Raw genomic sequence first — 8,729 nt, 5'->3', positions numbered from 1 at the left:
AGGTTGGTGCGGTGGAAGATGAGGACCAGGAGGGCTCCCTGTTGCGATTGGAGGGATGGGGTTCAAGGGCATCGTCGACCACATGGGAAGGGAAATTGCAGTCTTTGAAAAAGGAGGTTATTTGGGATGTTTTATTGTGGAACTGATCCTCCTGGGAGCAGATGCGGTGGAGGCAGAGGAATTAACAATCAGGGATGGCATTTTTACAGGAGCTCGGGTGGGAGGAGTATAGTCCAGGTAGCTGTGGGAGTCAGTGGGCTTGTAGTAAATGTTTAGTCGGTCACTGGAGATAGAGGTGGAGAGGTCTAGGAAAGGGAGGGAGGTATCCGAGTTGGTCCCTGTGAAGTTTAGGTCAGGGTGGAAAGCTTTAGTAAAGTTGATGAACTGTTCAATCTTCTAGTGGTAGCATGAGGTGACGTTGATACAGTCATCAATATAGCGGTGGTAAAGGTGGGCAATGATACCGGTGTAGCTGTGGAAGATTGACTGTTCCACATATCTGACGAAGAGGCAGGCATAGCTGGGGTCCATACAGGTGTCCATGGCTACCCCTTTGGTTTGGAGGAAGTGGGAGGATTGAAAGGAAATGTAGTTGAGGTTGAGCATGTACTGCTTGGGTTGGCGTGACAGGAAGAAACGGAGGGCTTCGAGGCCTACATCATGGCGTTTGGATGTGTACAGGGCCTGGACATTCTGTTCTCTCTGGGGCCTATCAATAGCTTGCAGTTATTATGGAACTGCAAGGGCAATGGCTGGGAACTCGGAGAAACCAATGTTTAAGTCTGTTGCTTGAAGCAAATTTTGACCAGAATATTTAAACACTACAAAGTTCACTGTAGGAAATGCCAGGGCTGCAACTTTTAATAATATTTGAAACTTTGTTAAAAATAGGAATTTTTAGTCATAGTTTCTGAAATAACCAAGAAAAATTATTTGTTTAGTTGATCAAAATTTAGGAAACAGATCAAACAGAATGTATTCGGCTGGGAAGGTAATAGATGCAGAAGACAGAATCAAAAACTGGGAACATTAAATCTGAAGAGAGAGTAACAAGTAGTACAAGATCAAAGACATAACAAGGCGCAAGTCGATATGTCCCAGACGTTAGTGAATCGAATATGCTTGTTCGATGGTTGAGAGACTCGTCCAATGATGTCCTGGAATCAGACCGCGAAACAGCGATCGAAAGGTCGATTTGCAAATGTCATTTCAATGTGATCGCTTCACACTCTGTGTCCTGATATTGGCAGATGTTTCCGCCAGATTGCACCCCCTGGGTTTATTTTCTGATCAGAAGTGAGATGTGTGGCTTGCTGCTGGCACATAGAAACAGGAAGTTGTGTGCCAGCTGAGAATGATACATCAGGTGCTACTTTCCGTATTATCAGCACAAAGTCTTCCTGCCTCTGAGGGTGAACACACACTGACAGTGTTAAGAACAAACAGGTTGTTATTGGTCTCAACATTGTGTTCAATCCATTCCCATTTTCCAGAATGAAACAGAAGAGACACAAGATTATTTCAGCTAGAGTAAATTATCTGTCAGAGAGATAAGAAGAGTTATCATCGGATGAAAGGAGCTAAATGACAATGTGTAATTTCACTCATAAACTTATGTTTAAAAGTAGAAAGCTTGTGGGAAGTTAATAAGTAAATCTAAGAGTCAGCATTCATTAAAAGTTGGAATTGTAAGGTTTAAGCAATAAAATTCAGCATGGCTTTGGTGGAAGTGATATCATATCAGAAGTGGTTGATTTTGTTTTCCGGAGAGGCAATGAGATGTGACATCGGGTGCAAAAAGTGGATGTAATGCTTCTTGACTTCAATCAGGTTTTTGACCAGATCTTGCATCTTTAATATGGTAAGGGTTCATGGGACCTGGTGCAGTTTGGCAAATGCATCGAAGGTTTATTTGTTGGCAGAAGATAATGGTCAAAGGTAGTCATTGTGAAGACATCTTGTGTCCAGTGGCTTACTATATGACTTGGCGCTGGATCCTTTGATGTTTGCAGCGTATATGAACGATCTAGTCAATAATGTAGCAATTTTGATCAGTAAGTTCAAAGATGAGGTGAAAAACGTTTGGTTTTGCAATTAGTGAGGAGGAAAGGCAGTGTGACATCGATGACCTTGCCTGTCGGAGAGAAGAATTGAAAACAGAACATTATATCCTAAAGTCTGTGAAGTAAAGCATTTTCGAGACTAACAATTTAAGCGAATATACGATGCATTGTTGGAATCTACACAATACAAAGGATAAGCGATCTTCTGTTGTGAATATCCACATTTTGGCGTGGGGGTTGGAATTATAGTCTGGAGATATTGTAGCTCGACCATTAATTCAGGAAACAGGGGTCTGAGCCCACAGTGCTTCCACATCAAGTCGTGAATTAAAGTTGATAATTAAACAACTCATTGAAGGAATAAGCTCCACAGGTATTCCCTTGCTCTGCTTTGGAGAGCACAAAACATCAGCGCAAAAGTTAAGGCTGAACCATTCACAGCAGTCTTCAGCCAGAAGTGCCAATTGTCTGATCCATGTCGGCATCTTCCATAGATCATCAATATCACAGATACCTGTCAGCAGGGAATTCGCTTCTCTCCATGTGAAATCAAGACACTATTGGACGGGGGGTTGGGGGGGCAGGGGTTACTGCAAACGCTACGGAGCCTGACAAAATTCTGGCAATAATACTGATGACTTGTGCTAGCCAAGCAATCCAGGTACAGCTAAAACACTGGCATGGACAATGTGAAAAATAGGCCAGGCACGTCCTGTGCACAGAAAATAGGTGAAACCACCCTGGCGAATTACTGCCCCATCAGTTCATGCTCAAGCATGAGTTAGATGTAGGAAGGTGCTATCAAGTAGCACTAGCTCAGCAATAACCTGTGTAAATGTGGGTTACGCAAGACCTACTCAGCTCATGTCTGAATTACAGACTTGATTTAAACATGGACAAAGAACTGAATTCGAGAAATGAGGGGAGAGTGACAGCTCTTGACATTCAGGTCACATTCGACAGAGTGTGATATCATGGAGCCTAGCAAAACTGGGTTCAATGGGTATCAGGTGACAACCTACCTGCTGCCTGCAGTCATACCTCACACATTGAAAGATGGCTCTGCTTGTTAGAGGGCAGTCATCTCAGCCAAAGCAAATCTCTTTTGGAGTTCCTGAAGTGTCCTTGGCCCAATCATGTTCAGCTGCTTCAGCAATGGCCTTCCCTCCATGAGAAGGTCAGAAGTGAAATCTGCATTAATCTAGCACTTTTTTGTGACTCCTCAGTCCACATTCAAACACAACAAAATCTGGGCAATTTCCAGACTTGAGCTGCCAAGTGGCACATAGCATTCACACCACAAAACTGCGAGACAATGACCATTGACAATAAGAGACAACCTAACCAAAACCCCTTGACATTCAATAGTGTTACCATCACTGAATCCCTCACCATCGACTCCATGGGTTTTATTGTTCATTAGAAATTGAGCTGGACACTCCATATAAATACAATGGTTATACGAGCAGGCCAGAGGCGAGGAATACTGCAGCGAGTAACTCACCCTCCTGACTCTCAAAGCCAATTGACTGTCTAAGAGACAGATGTCAGGAGGCTAATAGCACAGCTCGCCCCGTGACTGGATAGGAACAGCTTCAACTGCACTCAAGAAGCTTGGCATTGTCCAGGACAAAGCATCCCACTTGATCAGTAGCACATCGACAAGCGTCCATTGCCTCAATATCTGATTCTTAGTACCTGGCGTATGGACTATCTAAAATACTACACTGCAGTAACTTAACCACTTCCTTAGACAGCACCTTCCCACTACCACTTGCATCTATAAGGACAGGAGCAGCAGATACAAGGGAACAGCACCACTGTAAGCTCCTCTCTAAAACACTCGGCATCCTGACATGGAAATATGTCACCGATCCTTTACTGTAATTGGGCCAAAATCTGGAATTCCCTTCCTCAGGCCATTTTGGAACATGTTATTTCAGAAAGGCAGCTTACTGCCATCTGCTGAAGGACATCTACAGACAACTAAAAGCAACCACCATGTTCCATGAGTCAATTAAAAAATCATTGAAGCTAACATGACAGTTTGATAAAGTGGTTGAGGAGGCATTATGAGTATGTAATAAGCAATCAAAAGGTTTGGAGTAAATTTCCAGAATCAGTCCCTACCATGGTAGCTTCAATTAATAAGAGTATGAAATGAAAATTCTGGAATAATGAACGATAATGGCAGACCTACAAAGGTTTGAAGCACGTTACATGGTTCAGTATTGTCCTTCAGAGGAGGAGGTCCTTTCCTGTGCCGAACCTGACTAAGAAACACATCAGGAGAAAGTGAGGACTGCAGGTGCTGGAGATCAGAGTTGAGAGTGTAGTGCTGGAAAAGCACAGCAGGTCAGGCAGGTCGACTGAGAAGCCATTTGGTTGTAATAAAGTTTCTTCAGAAAGATCAACCATAATTAGTCGAGCAAGATCGCAGGCCTTCAAAAAGGCAGCTGATGACCACCTTCTTGGGATATGTGACTAACTTTTTCATAAGTCAGTGAAGAATTCAAGAAATGCAAATTATGGTGAGTCAGGCTCTTCAGACAGAGTCCGGTACCCAGTTTAGATTGATGATTGGATGCAAAGTCTCCTGTGATGTTGCTGCGAACAGCAAGACAGTTCTTGCCAGTATTGCACTCCAATATTTGTTCATGAGGTAAAGTGTCAGATTTATTGCATTTCTGTTTGTGACCGCTTTCTGTGCATTTCCAATATTAGGATCACAGCGGTGATACTATGACACCAGTATTCCCGAACTCCAGTTTGATGCTGAATGGACGGTGTTTGGAATACCATCGTTTGCCCAGGGTGAAATTTGAATTCAAAGAAAGCCTGGAATCGGAATGAAAGCCAAATGGTGACCATGTAACCCGAGTCAATGGAAAAAATACAAAAAACAAAAAACAGCTGGTTCACCAATGACAAGGCATCTGTCACATTTCCATGGTCTGGCCGACATGAGATTCCTGACCTACTGGGAATTAATTGACTGTGTTCTGAAGTGGCTTTAGCAAGCTATTCAATGGGCAATTGGGGATAGGAACTCATTGTTTACCCTTACCAGAAAGTAATACATGTAACAAAACCTCACAACAACTATATCAATTAAATGTAATTGTTGCGCAGTTCCTCATGCCATTTCAAGTATTTCACGTGAATATTCTAAAATGCACTTTGAGTGATGTTGCACCGTCTAAACGGACTACAATATAGATTAGTGGGACATTCAGAGTTGGAGAAAGTGAGGACTGCAGATGCTGGAGATCAGAGCTGAAAATGTGTCGCTGGAAAAGCGCAGCAGGTCAGGCAGCATCCAAGGAACAGGAGAATCGACGTTTCGGGCTTATGCCTGAAATGTCGATTCTCCTGTTCCTTGGATGCTGCCTGACCTGCTGTGCTTTTCCAGCAACACATTTTCAGCAGCGACATTCAGAGTAGATCCAGTTAAACATTGAAGTTTAATTGCAGAATTTTCAGCACTGAATTTTTACCCTCAATAAAAGTTTTAAATAGTGTTTATCATCCAGAAATAAATAAAATCTGTTGCAATTCGTCTTCATAAATTTGAATTCAAAACGGAAAATGGTCAACATTCTTAAAATAAACTTGTTTCGATTTGAATCTTACCAACAAATCACTTCTTCCGTCTGGCTTTGCTGTCACCATCACGTCCTTGAAACCAATTAAGCATTTATGCAAATAAACACAGAAAGAGAATTCTCAGAATAAATTACAGAACAACAAAACCCCAATTTATATTTCCCCACAAGCACAGCACACGAATTGTGGAAAAAATGCAAATAACTCAATGGATTCCAGTACTAATTGATGTTAGGACTTTTTAATACATAAGTTGTATGATTGTTGAATGACAGAGGTATCAATTGTCATGATTAGTCAAAAAAACTATAACTAAGAGATACATTGGCACAGCTAATATTTCTGTCTCTCTTTTTCTCTCTTCCCCTCCTGCCTCCCCCCATTTTTCTTTATATCTGATGCCTTGTTTTCCCTCTCCACAATCGGACAACGTTTTCTTTAATAACATGAAGCCAACACCTCACCAACATATACTCTCAGGCAAATTCATCCATTTCTTTCGAGAGATTTGAGTCAGTACAGCCAGATTTTCTCAAAAATCTGTCTGAGTATTGAGTAATCTGGAAATGCTTGATCGGAAAGACTTAACTGTGATATGGTTTCATTGTAACTCAGCAGTATTATTCTTGGCTGAGGAGTGTTTAATGGTTCAGTGCAATGCATATTTCGTCTATAATTAACTTTTACTGCACATCTAATGGAATGTTTAATATTGTAGAGGGTGATTTATTCTGTGTCGACTGTGTTGCACCTGCTTTGGGAGGGTTTTTTTTTAGGGAATCCTGGATTCAGCTCTACTCTGTGTCTCAACCAAAATGTATTTGACATGTTTGCATTGGACAGCACAATATAGAGGGAGATTTACCCAGCACATTACATGAGCTGTACAAACGCAGAAAACATTTGATGTAGCCATGTAAAGGGGCTTGAACTCCTACCCAATGTCTTTCTGATTTTGAAATGCTTGATACCAGAATAAAAAGGGAACAATACTATGCATCGAAACTTTGTTATACAAGTAGACTATCATCTGCAGGCACAGACATACATACACACATAAGAAAATCATCTATGAACAACCCTTGCAGTGTTTAATGGATAAGTGCTGAGAGAGCTTTAATATGCAATGTGTGTATTCTATGCAATGCATACCGACAATGCGTTTGAGAAAGTAGTTTAAATGTAGTTTTGATCTGTCTAACCTTTTCTGTGACAGCTGTGGTTGTGTTTGACAAATATTCAACAGAACTGGAGGACTATAAATGTAGTCACTGCATTAGAGGCAGAATGCAATGCCATCAAACAGAGAGAAAGGCGATCCCTTTTTTCATGATGAGGAGGGATTGAAGCAGCTGGGCTTCAAACATGAAATGGAGGTTAATTTAGATGAGGCCTATATAATTCTGAAAAGACTAACTTAGAGCAAAGGTCAATGATAGGGAACCAGAAGCAGCCAGTTCAGCCAATGGGGTTTGGTCTTGCAAACAATGACATCATGGCTGAGCTGCTCATCCTCACCTCCACTTTCCAGCGTTTTAACTGTAAGCATTGATTCAATTACCAAATCAAAACCTGCCCATTTCAGCCTTCAAAATACTGAATGACCCAACCTCGACAGGCTTCTGTGGTAAAGAATTCCACAAATTCTCTACAATCTGGGAGACAAAATTCTCTTCTGCCCGAAATTTGTGATCTCGAATTCAGAGATTCTACTCCCTGGTCCGAAACTCTCCCACAAGGGGAAACAACATTTCTGCATTTACACCATCAAGTTTCCTGAAAATAATAGATGTTTCAGATTGTCAGTACTGAATCTTCTATGTTCTAATGAGTGTAGTCCCAAACGAATCAATCTCTACTCTCAAGACAGTCCCTCCATCTTCAGGATCAGTCGACTAAACTTCATGTGGATTGTCTCACATTCCAGTGTACCTTTTCTTTGTGATATGAGTCCCAAGAACAGGTCACAGTATTCCAGCTGTGGTACGAATAGAGCATCTTTTCAGTTTTAACAAACATTATAGTCATACAGATATCCAGCACAGAAACAGACCCTTCGGTCCAACTGCACTGACCAGATATCGCAATCTGACTGAGAACTGTTTGCAAAACATTTGGCCAATCTTCCTCTAAATGTTACCTGTTCATACACCCATCCAGGTCCCTTTTAAATGCAGTAATTGAACCAGCTTCCACTACTACCGCTGGCAGCTTTTTCCACACATACACGTGAAAAGGTTACCCCTCAGGTTCTTTTCAAATGTATCTCCTCTCATGTTAAACTGCTGTCCTCTGGTTTTGGACTCTCCCGCTCGAGGAAAAAGGCCTTGGCTATTCACCATATCAATGCCCTGCATGATTTTATAAGTCTTGTTCAGGCCACTCCTTAGCCTCCTTTTCTCTCACTGCAGGGAAAAGAAAAGCCCCAGCCTATTCAGCTTCAGCTTATACCTTAAACACTCCAGTTCCAGCATCATTCTTGGAAATCTTTTCTACACCCTCTCAAGTTTCACAAAATCCTTCATAGAAATGGTCAGCCAGATTTGTCTGCAATAATTCTAAATGTGGCCTCAGAAATGTTCTGTACAGCTGAGACATGACATCTAGACTCCTACACTTAACATTAGGACCAATGAACGAAAGCATGCCAAACACCTTTTTCCCCACCCTGTCTCCCTGCAACTCCACTTTCAAGGAATGATGCATCTGCACCCTTTGGTTTCTTTGCTCAGCAACACTCAGCCAAGGCCCAGCCATTAATTGCATCAGTCATGTCCTGGTTTGCCTTACAAAAATGCAACACCTACATTTATTTAATGAAGCATGGGTTCATGAAAGGCAAGTCATCTTTAACGGATTTATTGGAATTCTTTGAGGTTATAATGAGCGTGGTAGACACTGGGGAACTGGTGAACGTGGTGTATCTGGATTTCCAAAAGGCATTCTGCAAGGTGCTGCACAAAAGGCTGCTGCATAAGATAAAGATGCACAGAGTTACGGGCAATGCATTAGCATGAACAGAAGAATGGTTAACTAACAGAACACAAAAGTGGGGATAAA

The 8,729-nt window shown here is 41.8% G+C and overlaps 1 pseudogene; it reads right to left on the bottom strand.

The window, feature by feature from the left end:
- LOC122552125 overlaps positions 1-8,729 on the bottom strand; it is a 40,249-nt pseudogene that overhangs the window by 18,727 nt on the left and 12,793 nt on the right.

This window comes from Chiloscyllium plagiosum, chromosome 8, assembly GCF_004010195.1.
Source record: "Chiloscyllium plagiosum isolate BGI_BamShark_2017 chromosome 8, ASM401019v2, whole genome shotgun sequence".
NCBI lineage: Eukaryota > Metazoa > Chordata > Chondrichthyes > Orectolobiformes > Hemiscylliidae > Chiloscyllium > Chiloscyllium plagiosum.
The sequence above is the reverse complement of the archived record's forward strand: the minus strand, read 5'-3'. Positions and strand labels throughout refer to the sequence as shown.